General features: G+C 37.2%; 1 protein-coding gene across 5 annotated transcripts in view; it reads left to right on the forward strand.

Annotated features, from left to right (window-relative positions):
* Positions 1-19,726, forward strand: part of CDIN1 (CDAN1 interacting nuclease 1) — a 259,336-nt gene that overhangs the window by 16,083 nt on the left and 223,527 nt on the right. The window lies entirely within an intron of this gene.

Here is a 19,726-nt window from a genome sequence, read left to right on the forward strand (position 1 = left end):
AGCTCATTTTTTTTTTTTTTTTGAAAGAGGTTTTAAATAAGTTCCTTGGGCCCTAAGTCCTTCCTTCCCTCCCAAACCCTTTCACTAGGAGGGTTGAACCTGCTGCTAAGATATGTAAGCCTACTGATCTGAAAGGAATATTAAGGGAATATTACGGCTTGACATATTTTGAAGAGAGACTCAACTTTAAATGAGTTTGTGTTTTGAGATACTGTTTGATTCTTAGGATTTTTGCATGAAGATATAAAGTAGGATTTTTCTTAGCTAGTTGGCTTCCACATTTTTGTTGAACTTGTTAATCAAGTTAGTATATTTTTGTCTGGGATCGTGCTCAAAATGAATGTGAAAAAAATTGGTTGGCAACTTGATTAAAAAGTGCTCTCATACTTTCTTAGACTATAAGGCTTCTTTAAAAATTGTGATTTAAAAATGTTCAGTTTTTCTGTCCTGGCAAAGTACATAGATTTCTTCTTTTTAATGAGTTTCAGTGTTGACATTATTTACTACAAAACAGCAAGACAACCAATTAGATATTGTTGCAAGCATGCACTTTAAAGATTTCCCCTCTTGTTTCAAAAAAAAAAAAAAAAATCCGGAATATGCTCTCATGTTCACAGAAGAAGAAGCTACAGAATGGAACCTATAAATCTGATTCCTGCATGTGTCAAATAGTAATGTATTAAATGCATATTATTATAAAAATTTAAAACATGTCTTAAACACACTTACATTTTTATAACACGTGGCAATATTAAATAATACATTTCCTTGTTAGCGTCTGTTTGCCGTCGTTGTTGGCAAGACCTATGATTTATTGCTTAAATTAATGACCAAGACCATTTTGGACCTGATATATGCCCCTAAGCTTATTACATCACTAAATAAAATAAAATGTATGCACTTGTGACAGAGTTATTTTTATAATTGTTTATCCCTTTAAGTGCCCTATTTAGTGATTCACTGAAAGGTTCATAATGGTTGGCTTGTAACCAGAAAATAATCTCAGAAAGGTAAAATGTATTTCTTGTTTAGAAATAAAATGCCAGACTGATGGCGATGGTAGGGGTCCCAGCAAGAGTTTGCAACGCTCAAACTCATTCTTTTCTTCCACGCTCTCAATTAACTGTTGTTGAATATTTTTGAGGCGCAACCCCCCGGAAACCCCAGCGTTTAAGGCTGTCTGTTAATACTGGGGCTCATCTTTGCATGACCCCTTCAATATGGGTAAAGTGATTTTGCTCTGACATAAAGCTGCAAGGGGTAAATTGTTCTTTACAGGGACTTTTCAGGTGCCATTATCATTATGTATTAAACTGAGCAAGATTATTTTCCTATTTTTAGTTCTTTTCTTTGGGGAGATTGGAACTTTACTGTTTTTATATTGAACTCTATTTGACTTCATAGTCTTTATCTTTCCTTTCTGAGGGTGCAGTATGATAGACACTTCAGTATTTTTACTGTAACCTGTTATTCATCTAAAGTCACTCTGCTGCCTAACTTGCAGTACAATATAATATGGCTTCATGATTTTCTTGCTCGACCTGAAGTATCTCATTGACTGTCAGCTTTCCTGTCATATGATGGTGAAGCAAAGTTTTTGAGAAGCTTAAGCCTTGCTTCTGTACTGCAATGTCTGCACCTTGAAACATATGGAGTCTCTTTAGGTACGTGAGAGTAATACCTGTGGGAAGGTTATTATTTTGTAGGTATCTTGGGGCAATTATCACTCATAAATGGAAACGAAATTTAGTTCCTAAGAAAGATCTTTTCCTTGTCTTATCTTCATCTCACTTTTATTGCATCATTTTAAACAAAATAGTTCATTGGAAATTGAAAGTTGTTTTTTTCCCCCTTAGTATTCTTTCCCAAGGCAGTTGATCTGATAAAGTTTTTAATGGTTCTCTCAAAAATGATGAGGCCAACAAACTTTCGTGTTTTTCTTGAAAAGTTATATTGACCTTTTCGACTTTGGGCTCTCATCTCCCACTTCTGATCTTTTTATCACCCTTTTCATCTCATCTTCCTTGTCTGGGAGACCTGCCTCCAGATAAAACATTTTAAAGGAAAATTGATGAAAAGGAGTCTTAAGTGCCATCGTCTTATTCTCTCTTTCTCTATCCCTCCCCCCGACCCCTTCTTTTTGGTCACTTGAATATTTGAATATTGGTTAAGATTTTTTTTTCTTTGACCACTGTAGTTACTTCTACTTGTTTTTCTTTGACCATTGGAAAATATACATTCCTGTCTTTCACTTTCTATTTCACTGATAGTGAATTCCTTAAGGATAGGAGCCCTGTGTTTTGCTATGATTTTATCTTCCAACTCCTCCCATTGGTGCCTAGCATGGTATCGTGGTCCTTTATGCATTTAGTGAATTCTTGTGAACTTTCTAGTACAGACCAGTGTTTATTTTTATGATCCCTTTGAGAAGAAAAGTTAGAAGCGTGTTTCTTCTTTTTTGGCCAGTATTGTTCTATCTGGCACCATACAAAGAACTTGCTCTTCTTTCTACAGTTGTTTCTTAAGCCCCCACTTTCCGGGTCAGGGTGTTTAAGTCCTATTTAAAAATATTAAAATATTCAGTAGGCAGCTAAGTGCTTAGCCTAGTGTACTACTTAACACTAAATGAAAGTAAAATATATCAGACATGAAGCCATTTGTTATATTTTAGTAGATGAAGCAATGGCTGTGTAAACCTTAACCTTGTAATTTTGTGAGTTCCACTTTATCATGTAGCTGTAAGGGTAATCAAAATAAATCACGGGAGATGAATAAATACTTTCTAGTGCTTTCTCTGTGCTTTCAGAAGTGATGCTTGATCCATGAAATTTTAGTAAGTGTACTAAATAAAACAATATGGTGTGCACTGTGTCAGGTCTGATCAATTATTTGGTATAGGACATCTATACAACATATATTGAGCTGCTACGTGAACAGTTTAATGACTATAAATTATGTTCATCTGACTTGCCGTTTTTACATTTTGTTAAAACTCGCACTATTTGTATTGTAGATATATATATATATATATATATGAATGTATATATATTTTGGTGGGGGGCAGGGATAAGAAGAAGGCATAAGAAAGGTGCAGGTCATCTCTGCAATGTTCTGACAGTGATCTGGGGCTCCTCAGCTGTGCAGTGTACATAACACAGATGTTGGGGAGTCATCTGTCAGCCATGCCTCTCCTATGGAGTTAAAGTTCTAGAGGGAAAAGAATTTGACACAGTGCTGTCACTGTTACATTTTCACAATAGAAGAGCATGCAAATATTGAACCTCCTGCTTAGCAGTAGTGCCCTGTCTAATGTCTGTGCTGGTTAGAATAAAAAATCATGGGTGCATCTTGGGCTCAGAGATCTGACAAAGGTCATGCTATGTTGGGCATTTGAATTGGAAATTGTCTGGACTTAGATTTTATAAAGCTCCCACTGTTGTGTGTGGGGAGAATTTCAGCAGGGTTTTGTCCCTGGAGAGGCCTCTTAGGCCCTTTTCTGTCCTATGAATGAATTTAGATGTGAGGGTTACTCCTGCCTTAAAACTGTTAAGTTCATTTTGCATACATCCCCAGAGAGAAAAACTGGCAGATGCTTTTGTCTTGGAAGTGTTTAAAAGAAAACTGCAGAGCAGGAACAAGAGAGAAAAGGGGCCCTGTGTGGAGTCCCAGAACATTTTGGAAATGGCCAATATGCAGTTTTCATCAGTATGAAGGCGGGGTGCAATATGGTGCCTGTAGCTCACGAGGGAATATGAATGTTGATTAAGCATACTCCCAGGCTTTGAAATTCTGAAAGCAGTGTCAGAATAATGGATGTTGAGCAAATGTCAAGCATTTGTTAATTTCTCTGTTATTTGGAGTTTATCTACCATGATCAATCAAATAAACTAGTGCTTCTCTCTTGTGGCATGTGTCATTGATATGGTGATTAGGTGGCCAGAGAGACCTTCTGCTTTTTTTCCAGGTAACAGATTATAAATGAGTAGACAGAGCTTTTCAGTTGAAGATTTGTTTATGGCTTGGTTTAGTAGAAATTTGGATATTAACTGAGTACTCCGGTGGTGGTATAAAAACCCATGGCCACATGCCAAAAATATTAACTGTGGTACCGTTTATACCAAAAGAACTATTACTGGTGTTATGATTTCCATCTAAATATTGTTTCCACTAGTTTCTAAAACTTTGATATAAACCTGGGTGAAATTCAACCCTGGAAGAATTCTGACCTATTAACATTTGTAGATAGAGTTTTTGATCTGTTTTTATTTTTTGCTTTTTTTTTTTCAATTTCAGTTGTTAATTCTAACTCAGTTACTGACTTTTATTCTTGAGAGACAGCCAGTAGATATGCTTCTTGTGGTTCAAAGTACTTTCTTTATATTATTTTTAGGAAGCAATGCTACAGTGTTTTGATGCCCCAAACATAAATGGTCAGAAGGTCCTTTTCAGCAGTTACTCAACTGCAAATTATTGTGGAATACTAACATTCCATGGTGTGAGGAGTAGTTTCCCTTTTAGAATGTGAATGACCTTACCAACTGGGGTTTCATCAGGGGTTGACACTAGGTACCATGTTTAAGAGTCCTACCCCTGAGGACAACATAACTTCGAATGAAAGGAGGTCTTTGTGTGAAACTGTGGTAGCTGGAATCAAGACAGACGTGTAATCGGAGATTTCACCTTTTTCTTTTTTTATTCCCCATTTTCTTTTCATAACTTAGCCATGAAGCTCACATGATTCAGGTGGAGATGAGTACAATTCTTACCCACCTGGACCATGTGAAATAGGTGCCTTTATGATTTTTGACATGATCTTTCTGCAAAACTGGATCTCCTGAAGTGATCTGCCCCCTGTTTTTAAACCTCAGTGAACTTTCTCTTTGGGGGATTTACAGCTGGGCAGCTATAGGGTATCCACCCCAGGAACTGCCTGTGTGGTTTCTGGAGGGCTCTCTTTTTTTTTTTTTTTTTCTTCAATCTGCCGTAATATCTCAAATAGTATGGCAATTTCCAAAGCAGAAAGTCTTCAACTTTCTCTTCAGGTTAAGATGCTTTATCCTAACCATCTCCATCAGGCTTTTGGTTTTGGCTTTCTCTGGGGCTGGAACTCCTAACCGTCTGAATAAAATCCTCACGTCCTGCCTGGTACATGACGCCAACGAGCTCTACCAACTGCAGAACTTCCAGCATCATAAAAATAGACAGCACTGCTGACTGGCTTTTCTAGACTTCCCTCTGAAAGCTCATCATGACCATGCCCTGCCCACAGCATCACTGAATCATTCACTTATGTCATACACCAAAACACTCAGCCTGTTAGTGATACGCAGCTCTCAAATCTATTTTCTGTTCATGGTGATAAAGCTCTTGTTCCAAGTTTAGATTAGAAAGACATGAAAAATCTTGTTACACTGTTGAAAATTATAGTGTAATAACAAGAGAGAAAGAGTATGAATTTCACATACTGTTAATTCTTTTTAAATGTTTTTTGGCCACCCTGCGTGGCTTGAGGAATCTTAAGTTTCCCGACCAGGGATTGAACTCGCACCCTGGGCAGTGAAAGCATGGAGTCCTAGCCACTGGACCACCAGGGAGTTCCCCATACTGTTAATTCTTAGCAGTGTGTACTCATGAATGCTTCCCAGCACCCCAGTGGAAGGCGCTGGTGGTTTTGGTGGGTGATGTCCCCCAGTACCGGCCAAACTATTAGTCCCTCCATCTTGTATTTTACCCAACTCTTCAGTGTCTACAGATAACTGAACTTTCCTTCCTCATGTACTGCAACTACAAAATAATGACTCATTTAAAAAAAAAAGTACTAGGATAAATATTGTTTCCTACTGGACACACATTCTAATGATAGCCAAGATGCTTTTGGGACTCTTTGTTAACAAGTATTTTTAGAGCACGTAGCACAGTCTTTTAAAGATCTCCAGTGGTGACAAACTCTGGTACTTTGAGAATGAATCTGGTTTTTGGAGATAGGCAAACATCATTAGGCTTGATAAGTAATGCGGCTAATGCTACCAGGTGACCATGAAGTCTGGAGACATCATTATTTTGCCATGTATTGCAATTCAATAACAGCTATTTATTATATATTTGTCTGTGTTTCCAGACTTGGTGACCACCCTGTATTTTGATAAGATGTAAGATGTGACTATGAGGTTGACTTTCTTGTATAACTTGTAAAGTGGTTCTAAAGTGATTCCTACAGATAAGTTCTGTTTTGAGTAAAGGCAGCAACATTGGCGGCAAATATACAAACCCTACTCCCTTCTCCAGGATGATTACTTTGGAGATAAATAAATTAGTCCTTGCCTTCTCACTGAAAAATTTCATTTTGTTACTTTATCCCCATACTGGGTAAGTATGTAGACTCTCTTTCCTTAACTATTAGCCATTTTTTATGCCCCCCCCCCCTTTTCTCTGTGTTCCTCTAAGTAACTACGCAGTGGCTAAAGACACTTAGCGTTTCCTCCTCATCCTTTCCATTACCCACTTCTCTGGTGGTGGTTAATAACTGATGAAATGGCTGAAAGGCAGACTTCTTAAGAGAGGAGGAAAAGTGAAGCCTTAGATAACGTGTTAATCAGTCAGTCCTTGAATACCATAGAGGTAGCTCAATATGGGATTTTTAGTTAATTAAAAAAAATTTTTTTTGGGGGGGTATAGTTGCTTTATAATGTTGTGTTAAAAATTTTTTTTTAATAAAGGAAGACTATAGTAGAATTATTGTTTAGGCCTCTAGTTGGGATAGACTTTGAAATAGGATGAAGTTCTTCCTTTGTTTTTATTTGCTTTCTTTGGTATGGACTTTCTATTTGGTGAAGAATTGCATTTAATTCAGAGTAACAATACAAGATCTTTTTCTCCTGTTACATCATTGAAACTCATGCTTTATCTCAGAATAGATTAAAGAGGTCAAATTCTTCATTCTCTTTGGAAGGGAATTACACCCACTGTAGAGTTGGAAGGATCACTATAAAAGGCTAAATAAAGTAGGGAAACAGAGCTCTGAAAAAAAGTTATTGTCGTTATTGTCAGTTTCTTTTTTACAGTTTTGTGGTGGGAAGAAACATGTTAAACATCATTTTAAAGGCTGCATTTCTGAGACATCAGTAGATCCCTTACTTGGTTCGGTGAGAATTGATTGAACATTTCTCGGTCATGTTTAAATTACAGAGCTAGGATTTTAAGTAGCTAAGTGTAGTTAAACATTATTTGATGCTCAGTAATTATGTATCTGGTTTTAAAGCTGTTTCAGCAGAATACTATTACAAGTTTCTGTAGCAGACAGTTGTTACAACCTTGAGAATATTTAGGATTCAAACAACTAGTTAGGATGCGATCGAAACTTAGGCAGTAGGCAGCTTGCCTTGTGCATCAGTGATCGGTTCCACCCTGAAGAGGGTGGTTACACACAGCTATGTGCACTTGACACATGCAAATGCTAAATACAGTAGCAGCATGAGGTCTCTGTCATTAACAGTAATTTATGTAATGAAAGCCACCTGGCTGTTTTTTATAATTAATTGCTTGTAAATAACAAATTTAAATATAATTTATAGTTTTATAAATTTGATTACTGTATAGACCCAACAGCAAACCTAAAAGAATTGGCAATTTCATCATTTAATTCAATGACTTTTAAAAGGAGGTATATCAGTAGATAAAGGTGATGCACACACACACACACACATACCCGTGTCTCCTTTTAGGAAATATTTTCACTAGGAAATATATTTATTTGTTGTAAAGTAAATATCAGGTGAAAATATTTTTGGAAGGGAATGGTAAAAATGTAATCTAGTCCTGCTAGCTTTGAGTTGGAATGCTAATTTGGAACTAGTCTCACTATTTGGAAATAGTCTCACCTTTTATATTATTTCAGTCAGCCTTTGAAAAGTATTTGTGCCCATAATTGAATACACTAGAAGAAAGTGTACCTACCTAACAATAATGTAGTAAAACTCTTTTTAAAAAAGTTTTTTTTCCCTATTTTGTAAAATTCCAATCATGTTTTGAGAAGAATTTATATATGGGGGGAAAGTAAGTATAAGAGATATGTTATATACTATGATGATAATAAGAGACTTTGCTTAAACGACTTATTAAGCACAATATCATTCACTTAAGAAGGCTTAACTGTATTTTTTTGTTTATGTGGCCACATATATCGGCTACCAAAGAATCATTTCTTGTGATGTAGTGGAAAATGCTAGTGATTGACATGGCTTAAAGAGACAGGGGGCTTTAGAGCCCTGTCCTCTGTACTTCTGTTCCATTAAAAAGGAAAGAAAAGAAGGGAGGAAAGACAAACTTAGTTTATGGCTTTAAGACTTGCCTCAACCACTTTTTAATAACAATTATATCAAATTTTTGCACACTTTATGAATCTGTTTTTTAAGTTAATATCTCTTTTCCTAAATAGATTTGCACTAAAAGCTATATCCTTTAAATATCTATATTGTTATTTTGTACTATGGTGGTAAAATTACTATCATTGACAATTTATGAAATGTGAGAACACTTTTCGTAAAGCATTGGTAAATTACAGGAGAATTTGCAGCTTTGAGCTACAAACTTCATAAAATAGAAGGATTTTCCTCCATATGTGACCAGCGGCATTTTTCCTTAACCATGATTTAGTTTTATATATATATATATATATATATATATATATAAAACTCTGTTTTAGTTAGTTGGGCTTTTAAAACATTTTTTTGAAATTCTCTTTGTTCTCTGTAGAAACTCAGCTAGATCGTAAAAAAACTAATTCTGTTAAATAGCAAAATTGCATTGTGACTGCTTACACGATTGAGAGTCAGGTCAATATGGTACCTGTGCTAGCTGGGATTGTCTATAAAGAATAAAGATCATGGCTTCACGGCTTCTGCTTGTGGTCAGGCTGTGACCACCATCCATCACCTCAACAGCAGACATCAGGCTTGTTCGTCGCTTGGTTTCCGAGGTCTGATAATCCCTCAAGAATTTAGAATGTTGTTCACCGGCCCCATTTACATCACTGAAGAAAGAAGCTTTGCAACAGGTGCAGCTGTATACTAATTGTAGGGTGTGCTTAATCAGTCAGAAGGGAGAGTGACTCCAAATTTGGTATCTTAAACAGTGGATTGACCTTTCAGAGTCCCAGGATGAGAATTGCCAACAATTGCAACAAGCTAATTATACCCACAAGGAGTTGTGAAGTGCTTTTAAGTTTTCCTGTACACCTAGAAGTTCAGTGAACGGCTTGAAGTCATTAACATATGACAGATGCACTCCCTTTTCAAGGGCTCCTATGATAAGTTTTGATTGTAGAAGTGGGAATTTGACTCATAGCTTATCACTTGCTTCGTTAGCTTGCTTGAGGACGAGGACTTTTTTTTTTTCTTTGACATGAGCTTTATCTTACTCATGTTCCAGAATTCCACCCACCTCCTTGTCTCTGATGATAGTAAGTCATAGCAGATAACCTTGATGCTGGATTTTCCAAAGCATATTGTGCATTATGCAGTCTTACATATATTTTGTACATATATATATATATATATAGAATATTGATATGCTTCACACATCATATATTTTGTGTAGTATACTTACAATTGTACCTTATTTGAGTATGGGTATTTCAGAGGTTTTGATTACATTACTTTAGAAATACTGGCTTTATGTGATTTCTTTTTAATGGAATAGATATGAATACTATAAAGAAGACAGAAAGTCTGACTTCTGCTTTTTGAGGTTGGTGAGAATAGGGAGAAGAAGTTTGTTTTATGCTGGTCAACTCTGTACACATGGAGGAAAGCATGTTTGCCAAAGAGTGAGCAGATGATAGAGGTCTCCTGCGTGAGGGGCTGTGGACATGGAGCATTCAGGAGCCCCATTGTGTAAACCCTGTGACTGTAGTACTTCAATGAAATTTCTTTTTAGTATCTGGTTGGAAAATCATCCAAAATAAGCCATACAGGATTAAGGTTAAAAAGCTTCTGAGTAAAACCAGTCTGGGGTAATTTAATTCCCTCTCACAATATCTCTGTATCTACCGGCTTATGATGCTTGTTTCAATTCCTTAGTAAACCATATACCTAAACTTTATTTTAAAATATTTTCTGTTAAATTAAAATCTGTTTACAGAAGTCATTATTCCTTTAACGTCTAAGGATTATTTGCAGATTTTATATTGCCAACAGGCCTAATCATATTTAGCTGTATTCCTGTCAATTATCAGCAAGCTTTTTTTGTACAATTAGGGGGCAGTTAATTTACTCTAAGTAAGTTGCCACCTGTCTAGGGATTAACCCAAACAGGTTGGAAGTCACAGAGTGACTTTTGAGTTTGGGTTCAAAGCAGTAGGAATTGATTTCTTAACTCTACTGCCATTTTGGTGGCATTTGCTGGGTTAATCAATGGTAATGGTGACAACAGGTGTTTTCTTGGTCCCTGTATTCACTAGGTTGATAAAGTGCACTGTTACAATTTTACGTGTCACTGGAAATCTGTGAACAGTGGGTGTAATAGTGCTTGGTGCCAATTGAAAATGAACTGGAAAGCTCTTCTGCACATTCCATTGTTTCCACTGTTACCTTAGGTTGTCGCTTGGGTGGGAAGTGGCATCCCTAAATGAGGATAGTTTGAGGACCAAGATTGTGTTCATGGAAATGTTATCATCTCCTCTGGTGTCTCAGGGAAATGAAACGTGAAGAACGTCAGTCATGTAGTTCACAGAAGAGTTTGAGCACATAATTTTACAGTATTTAAAATAAGCTATGGGAAAAATAGAATTTATTAAAGAGCATATTTTGCTTAAAAGTTTTATAATACAATATATAAGATCAAATACCTTACTTTATGTGACTTAATGTATATGTGACTGCATTCCATCTGGGAGCTTGGTCTCACTGGGAGACATGGGCCCGTGATCACAGCTACTTCTTTGAGATTGACCTAGATTTCTTTTCCTTCTTTCCTTTCCTTTTCTTTTTTCTTTTTTGTTCTTTTCTTCTCTTCTCTTATTTCCTTTCTTCCTTTCTAATTTGAAATTAAATTATTGTATGTTGTATAAATATTAATCTTTTAATTGGCATTTTTCTTATTGAGATATAACTCACATACATAACACTCACCCCTTTAAAGCGTACAATTCAGTGGTTTATAAACCACTGGTATTAGTATATTCACAAAGTTTTGTAACCATCACCATTATCTAATTCTAGAACATTTCATGACCCCAAAAAGAAACTAGATACCCATTAGCAGTCAATCCTCATTCCTACTTTTGCTCGCCCTAGCCCTTGGCAAACACTATTTTGCTCTCTGTCTCTATGGATTTACCCATCTGAACATTTTATTTAAATTGTATCATATGACCGTCTTCTTTAACTTAGCATAATGTTTTTGAGTTTCATTCTTGTTGTGGCCTTCTTTTTCATTGCTGAATAATCCATTGTGTGACTATACCACATTTTGTTTATCCATTCATCAGTTTGTGAATATTTGGTTGTTTCTACTCTTTAGCTATTATGAGTAATGCTTCTATGAACATTTGCGTGTAAGTTTTTTTGTGTGTGTGTGTGTGTGTGTGTGTGTAAGTTTTGTGTCAACATATGTTTTTATTTCTCTTGGGTAGATACCTAGGAGTAAAATTACTGGGTAATATGATTTAGCATTTTGAGGAACTATCATACTCTTTTCCAAAGTGTTTGCACCATTTTGTATTCCCACCGGCAACGTATGAGGTTCCAGTTTCTCAGCATCCTTGCCGACACACGTGTATTGTCTGTCTTTTTGATTATAGCCATCCTGCTGGGTATGAAGTGGTATCTTCTTGTGGTTTTGATTTCCATTTCCTCGATGACTAATGATGTTGAGAATCTTTTCCTGCACTTATTGGCTATTTGTATATCTTCTTTGGAGTAACATCTGTTCACATTCTTTGCCTACTTAGGTTGTCTTTTTATTATTATTGAGTTGTAAGAGTACTGTATATTCTTTTTTTTTAAGATTTATTTATTATTTATTTATTTATTTATATTTTTGGCTGTGTTGGGTCTTAGTTGCAGCACGCGGGATCTTCGTTGTGGTGCGCAGGCTTCTCTCTAGTTGTGGTGTGTGGGTTTTCTCTTTTCTAGCTGTGGTGCACAGGCTCCAGGGTGCGTGGACTCTGTAGTTGTGGCGTGCGGGTTCCAGAGGTTGTGGGCTCTGTAGTTTGCGGCACGCAGGCGCTAGTTGAGGTGCGCGAGCTCAGTAGTTATGGCACGTGGGCTTAGTTGCCCTGCAGCACGTGGGATCTTAGTTCCCCAACCAGGGATCGAACCTGCGTCCCCTGCATTGGAAGGCGGATTCTTTTACCACTGGACCACCAGGGAAGTCCTGAGTACTTTATATTCTTGACACAAGTCACTTATCAGATATATGTGATTTGCAAGTATTTTCTCCTAGTCTTTTTAGTTTCTTGATGGTATCTTTGAGTTATTCTTTTAAAAGGATCTTATTTCCAGAAAGAGTGTATACAAAGTCAATGTAATGATATCTGTAACCTTCTTTTAAAGAAAATAATTATTGCTCTTTCATAAAGTTCTTTCTGTTTGATAAAACATACTGTATTGGTGAACGGTGTTTTCAGTTAATATGTTAAATTAAAAAAAAAATTTGGCAAGACATCTCTTGAATACAACTTAAAAGGTCAGACACATTTTAATATTTTCCTCTTTTCTTGGCCTTTTAAAATTATGCACATGAATGTATCTTGAACATATCATCTAAAATTAAGTGACAATCTGATATGAGCTATGTTAGTAAATGCTAAAGATAAAAAATTGTGCAAGTCAGTAAAAGTATGATTTAAAAAAATAACTGTATAATTGTGAAGAATCTGGGCCCTATCAACTTGAAATGAAAAAACTTGAACTAAGTTCCATTGCTTTTTAAAATGCAATTAATCAGGTATGGTTTATGAAATGTATTCTCTTAGGTGAGCATTGGAAAGGGTCCATCACCTTTCCCGGGCCGCTAGATCCAGGCCTGCATATCTGAGACAGGACTGGAGGTCTGGCTTCCAGAGCCAGTTTTGCAGCTGTCCTGACAGATAGCATGGCCCTGGGCAAGTCACTGAACTCTCTGGGAACTCCAGTTTGTCTGTGTGGATAGCAAGAGTTTCTGCTCTTTGCACAGGCTTGCTGTGAAGATAAATGAGGGCTGTGTAAAAGCTCTTATGAGAGAGGTAGTACCCTGCCAATCTGGAGGCTGGTGTTTTTGTAAAGCTGTGAAAGGAAACTTCTGACAATCTCAGGGAGAGAAATTAAATGAGAACTTCTCCCTTGTCCAGTTCTCTGTGTGACCACACGGTAGCTCTCTGACTTTTCCGAGCAGGGCACGCACCTTAGAGCTACTCTGGCTGAATGTTATCTCAGAGGTCTTAAAGTGATGTATCGCCCAGGTCATTTACTAGCAACATCTAGGCAGCAGTTTACAAACCGTAATGTGAGAAATTTTCAGTCAATAAGCAGGTATTTGCATTAAAAACAAAACAAATGACAGCTGCATCAAAGCACAAGGGTAATTGTGTGTTGAAATGATATTTGACTAAAACAAGGGAGCATGTAAGAAAGTCACTTGGAATTGTCGTACTGGAAGAAGCAGCTAATTGCTTGCTCCTCTTGTCACTTTGCTTCTTTTAAGTGACTTAAGCAAAGTACACTCTTAAATTGTGCCTTTATAAATCTTTTCATTGGTGTAATATGAAAATTATAAGTGTGTGATTGTCCAGACTTTTTATCCAGTCACAGCTGTATAGTATATCACCCCTTTTGGACAGTTAATGGGATGCTGGCTTTTGTGCCATTCACCCTGGGAAATAAATGAATAAACTTTCTTTCATGTCTCCTTTGCCACACTTTCTTTGATTTGGATTGGTGCGTATATAACTGTGTGTGTGGGAGTGGATGTGTATTTATTTTTACTTTATGTGTAAGGATAATAAGAATACATGAAGTCTAGCTTTTGGCTGGATTCTGTTTTGCATATAATAATATACCTGTTCTGTTCAATGGCTACCGTCTCAAGAAAATTAAGTGTCTACAGAATTGGTGACCTGTTGTTAAAAGAACTTGTAAAATCTTTCTAAATGAAACATTATTCCAGCAGTATCTAATATTGGCAATTTTCCTCTGTCTGCTTTTAGAACTTATTGGCCAACCAGGTCAGACATTATTAAAGTTAAAGGGATCTGGTGGGAAAAGTAACGGTTTTGTGCTACTATGAATTTTAAATGTTTCCATTTTCGTGTGTTACAGTATCATCTGTTCTCACATGCCCCTAAAAACATATAGAAGTTTCAGACCAAATTCAGGGTCAGGGTTAAAAAGTGACGATGCTTCTGACTCATTCTCTTAGAATTATGTCACCCAAATTATCTGCATACCATTTTGTGCCAGAGTACATTTTATCAAGTCATTTGAAAGAACTTAGTATAAGAAGATTTTTCTTTTTTTTGGTCGTCTCACTTCTTTGTATACCTGTTGTGTTCAGTGAGTACAGAAGTTTTCTGTACTCACTGAACACAACAGGTATACACTATACTGAAATAGTAGGCAGTTCTTCGTTTCTGAAAGTGTGTTTTTTGCTTAGCCAAAGCAATACGCTTTAAATGTAAAACTCTTGGTGAGCCAGAGTCTTATGCAACATTCTTTCTGAGAGTCCACTCTTCAGCACATGGAGCGTGTTAACAAACAGATGCTTGATAAATATTTGTTGAATTACTGAATACACGAACTGAACACTTAATAGGAGTGGCTTCTAAATGCGTACTTACTTAATGTACAAAACTAAGTACTGGATTTAGTGAAGTGAGGAGAGACTGAGAAGAAGATTTACACAAAATCATCATGGGTCCTTTGAATGGATGGTAATACCTCCTTCTCTTTTGAAATGAAATGAAACATCCATGTCTCATAAAATAAGTTGCTTTTTAATTTTCTCAGTGTTATAATGATCTCAGAAGAGAAGAGAGGAAAAAAGTTTTGTGTTTTGAGAATCAAATACTTCATTCCTAAAGACAGTAAATATTATACTGAGGGGATAGTGTCTTGGACTGAAAGCACCAGAGAGGTCTTTGTCTTTTATCAAATGAATAGCACATTTTTAAATTGGTGTTATTTCCAACCCTAGATTCTCTTGCTCACCAATGATGTTGGGGAAATGAAATTCATCATAACAATGAGTGGAGAGCCCTCTCAAAGGAATACCATATACCTAGAGTTTAAAGTGGCTTGGATTTATTAAACAAGAGGGGAATCAAGGCAGCTTTGAAGTAGGGAGTTAACTCTTAGCCCTGTTGCATTGTTGATTATTACAGCAGCTTGGTTTATGGTCATCGAGTTCACTTGTAGAGTACGGTACTCGTGGCAGAAACTGTAGTTTCCCCCAGTATCTGTTCTCTCCTTCTTCCACAGTGGTAGAGTCCTTGATTTTGACCAGGCATGTGACTTCCCAGAACAGAGGCTCCCTCGCAGCTAGAGTGTGTGGCCACGGCACTGAGTTTTGGCTGTTGCAGAGTAAGGGCAAGTTTCATGTGGTAGCTTCATGAACCTTCCTTGAAAGACAGCCTTTGTCTCTCTTCTTCAAAGTCCCTTCTCCTACTTGCTGTCTGGAATTAAGAGGCCACTGTCTTACCTGCGAGGGTGAGGCCTGCACCCTAGAGATGCTGGGGTGTTGGCTGGAAAGAGCCTGGTTCCCCGGGGCATCCTGGAGCAGAATTGCTATGCTGGAAGAGACAAATTTCTGCCCTGTTTAATCCACTATTGTTCTGGATTTTCTATCCCTTCCAGCTGAACGTCACCCCATCTGATATAGAGGTAGAGATGCTGGGTGTCCTCAGATTGGAATTCTGGGGTATAAGGTCAGAGTATAAGTGGATCAGACCAAGTTTCTCACCATATTCAGAGCTATTTCAAAGTACTTATTACCTTGCTGATTGCTGGTGAGTCATGTAGCTTTTCAGTAAGGTTACCCACCATCTCTACTTTCCTGGTGCTGGATTTGGTCTGACTGAGTCAAGAGTCAAACCTGGCTTTCACAGATTTCCTGCAATGACTACCTGTTGGCATTCTCTACCTGGATGTTGTAAAGATTAGGAGCTTGGTTAGGGTGAGGAAACTGATTATATAATGAACCAGTCACTGCTTTTTTCAAGCATCCTTATTCATAGTCTAGCCATGGGCATCATTTCCCTGAGGTCATCCATCTCACTATTTTTTTTAATCTCACTATTTACCGATGTCTTTTAAAAAATAATAGTTGTTTGTTATGAACTTTGTGATCTTGTAGTCCTTTTCTCAAAGTGACAACAAAGTCCAAATCATACTGGATGTTTCTCCTGTATTTAGTATGGCCAAAATTTCTAGGCCTTAAAAATCAATTAGTACCATGCTACTCTCTTATTCTTCTTATGAAGTTTAAAATCACTTGCTATGAGGCACCATAGTTGTTGGAAACAAAAAGTCTTCCCTTTAGCAGTGCTGTCTCAGTCATGTGTTCACATGTTGTCCTAATGAATATTTATTCTGCGTGTCTGTGATTTGCAGTGTTTTTGCATTTTCTCTTAAAAGGGATGTGTGTGTTGGCTATGGGTTGTGTGCATGTTCAGGAACGGGAGGAGGAGAGTTACTCTTCATTTAAGTAATCATTTTAAAGGCTCATATGTACCAGGCCCTATGGTAAATGTTGGTGATATAAATTTAAAAATATATAAAGATAAAAGGAACCCCTGCCTTAAAGAATTCAGAGTGTAATGAAAAAAGCAAAGGAAGAAAGGACGAATACTTTAAATTAAAGTTCAACATGAGACTTATTTATAGGCTCACTAAATCCAGAAATCTGAAGGGTTTCATGAACTCTTAGACAAAAGCAATTCTATTGAGAGCCCTTGAAACAGCAGTGCTGGTCTCCCAAGAGCCAAAGAAAGCTCCTTCTAAGGATGTTTTTGAATGCTTAAAATTAAGATTTTTAAAAACAGAGGCTTTCTCAGCTGGTTTATTTGTTTTTTGGTTTGCAGCCACATGTTTTTCCTCTGATTTTCTTCCTGGGACATTGTGTAATCGTCAGAATACTGGTGCAGTTCAGTTTTAATGTAGTCATTTTGGAAATTCGCAGGAATCCTGCATATTTTTATTCTAAAAGAAATTCTGAAGGAGAACATTTGCCTTTGTAGTATTTCGACTGAGTCTAACATTGGACCAGTGAGAAAATACAGAGAAACCATCAGAAAAGCATATTGAATGTGTATACAGGAAAATGTAAATCATATGATACAGACTCTTCATTCATGTCATTGTCTGGAAGGAAGATGCCATCTCCTAGCCACGAGGATGAGAGCTGCATCTTAGACAAGGTGGACAGGTGAGCTGGGAGTAGCTGGGTCTCAAGGACTTGGAGTTGCAAGATGGAGTTTTGAGAAGCTTTGTCCTTTAGGAACTACATGCCTCTATGTATGTTTTGGTAACTTTTTCTAAGTCTGCATTTTCTAATCTGCATACAGTAGTATTAGTCTTATCTAACTGATACCCAGTATTGTTTTAAGAATAAAATTTTATATGAAATTATAAAGTATTATACCTATTTTAATCTAATTTCTGAAAAAATTCATTTAAAAATTAATTTTGCTATCCTCTTATTTAGAGGGACAAATTCCTTGGTGTTAGCGTTTCAGAATTGTGGGACGTGTGTTATCTCATATAATTATAATATTTGTTGGCTGACTTAAGTTCAGGGTTTTTTTTTCTTTGTTTGTTTTTCCCCAAGAGCTTTTAATCAAATTGCTTTGGTCTAAGAATTCATGATGGACTAAATGAAATCCTTCAATCTTCTGGATTTAGTGAGACCATAAATTAGCTTCATGGCAAATGTGTCTTTCTTTTTCCCTTTTCGCTGGACACAATTCATTGAAATGATGACTACCCCCTAAGTGGTTAGAATTTTATGTATGGGAAACTCGAAGAGAAAAACTTTTTAAAGTAAGGTGTCTGTTTCTTTCATCGTAATGTTGCCTGCATTTGATTCTTTTCAGTGTGCTTATGCTTAAAAATAGGTTTCAGTATATGTTCCCTGATATCTGGAACTTAAAGCTGAACGAGTTTATATTCAGAATAGATTTTCTAGCACTTTTACTGTCACATGTAGGGCAAAGCTGGGCGTGATCTAGTTTTCTTCAGTCAAGTGGGGCGGGCTTGTGGCAAGGCTGGGGCAAGTGGGCCTGCCTGTGGGCTTCCCTCTCTCCCCGTTCATCGTTGTAGAACATGTTGAGAGGAAAACAGAGCAGGTGGCTGGCTTGTGGGTGGGCCAGTGTGAAGCAGAGAGAGGCAACTGTGGGGGACCCCGTCCTGAATCACCTCTGTGTTTGTATCAGCAAAGACAGCCTTGCTAGCTCCCTCTGATCTGGGGAAAGAGTGCAAGCCTCGGGAGGTCATTTTGACACTGAGAAGAGAATGCAAGTGTCTTCTATCAAAATCAGGCTTTTCTAAATATTGAGACACACAGTTCTCTGGAGCTGCTGATACGCTGGGCACACCCAAATTTCGGGAGAACCTCGTACAATCTAATACAGTGTAAGCTGCAGTTCTGTAGAACAAGGGGCATCAGCTATTGTGTTTTCTGGTCCAGTGGTGGTTTTTTGAGAACACACATGAAACCCAGTCACATTTTTAAGATATTGTATACTTGTCAAGGAAAAGATATATTTTTCCCCTCTGAATTTTTATTTCTTATATAAATAACATTAATACCAGAAAAAAAAAAAAAAAGGAGTTAAAGAAATCACCTATAACCCCATTAGGTAAGGTATTTATACTACTTAAAAAAAAAAAAAGCCTAAGTACTGCTTACTGTCCATTTCCAAGTCTGCATTTAAATAAAAATAATATTTAATAAATGGTCATCATGCTCTGAAGAGAAAAAAATCACCTTTAACCCCAAAATCTTACACATTTTTTTATTATGTCTTCTTTTATAGACTTTGAACATATGCTCACTTAAATCTATACTTATAAACATAGTGTAAATATAACTTCAAGTTATATTTAAAACTGCATTCACATACAGCCAGTAGCTGCACATGAACTTTACTGGGTGATGAATTCAGATCTGCCAAGTTGAACTTTCATGGTGAAAAGGTGGAAGCCTTTTGTGTGCAGAATCTATTCGTCTGACCAGTGTTACAGTACGAGTGACTAGCTAATTGTTGGAGGCCCCACTGGTGGGGTGCTCTGGGCAGGATCATGGGGGCGGCAGTGCTGGCTGACAGGAGCTCTCCTGCAGTGTGTTTTGGGCATTGTTCTTGGTTACGAGGCCCCAGAGCCTGAATTTCTGGTCCTGAAGGAGATTCCAAGAGCTGTCTGAAAGTCTTTACTTCCCTTTTCTACTGAAGCTGGATTGTTTGCAGCTGAGAATCTTGTGATATTGGAGTATTGCTGCTTCTTTTTTTTTTTTTTTTAACATCTTTATTGGAGTATAATTGCTTTACAATGTTGTGTTAGTTTCTGCTGTATAACAAAGTGAATCAGCTATATGCATATGTATGTCCCCATATCTCCTCCCTCTTGCGTCTCCCTCCCACCCTCCTTATCCCACTCCTCTAGGTGATCACAAAGCACCGAGCTAATCTCCCTGTGCCAGGCAGCTGCTTCGCACCAGCTATCCATTTTACATTTGGTAGTGTATATATGTCAGTGTT

Source organism: Eschrichtius robustus, chromosome 1 (genome assembly GCF_028021215.1).
Source record: "Eschrichtius robustus isolate mEscRob2 chromosome 1, mEscRob2.pri, whole genome shotgun sequence".
Lineage (NCBI taxonomy): Eukaryota > Metazoa > Chordata > Mammalia > Artiodactyla > Eschrichtiidae > Eschrichtius > Eschrichtius robustus.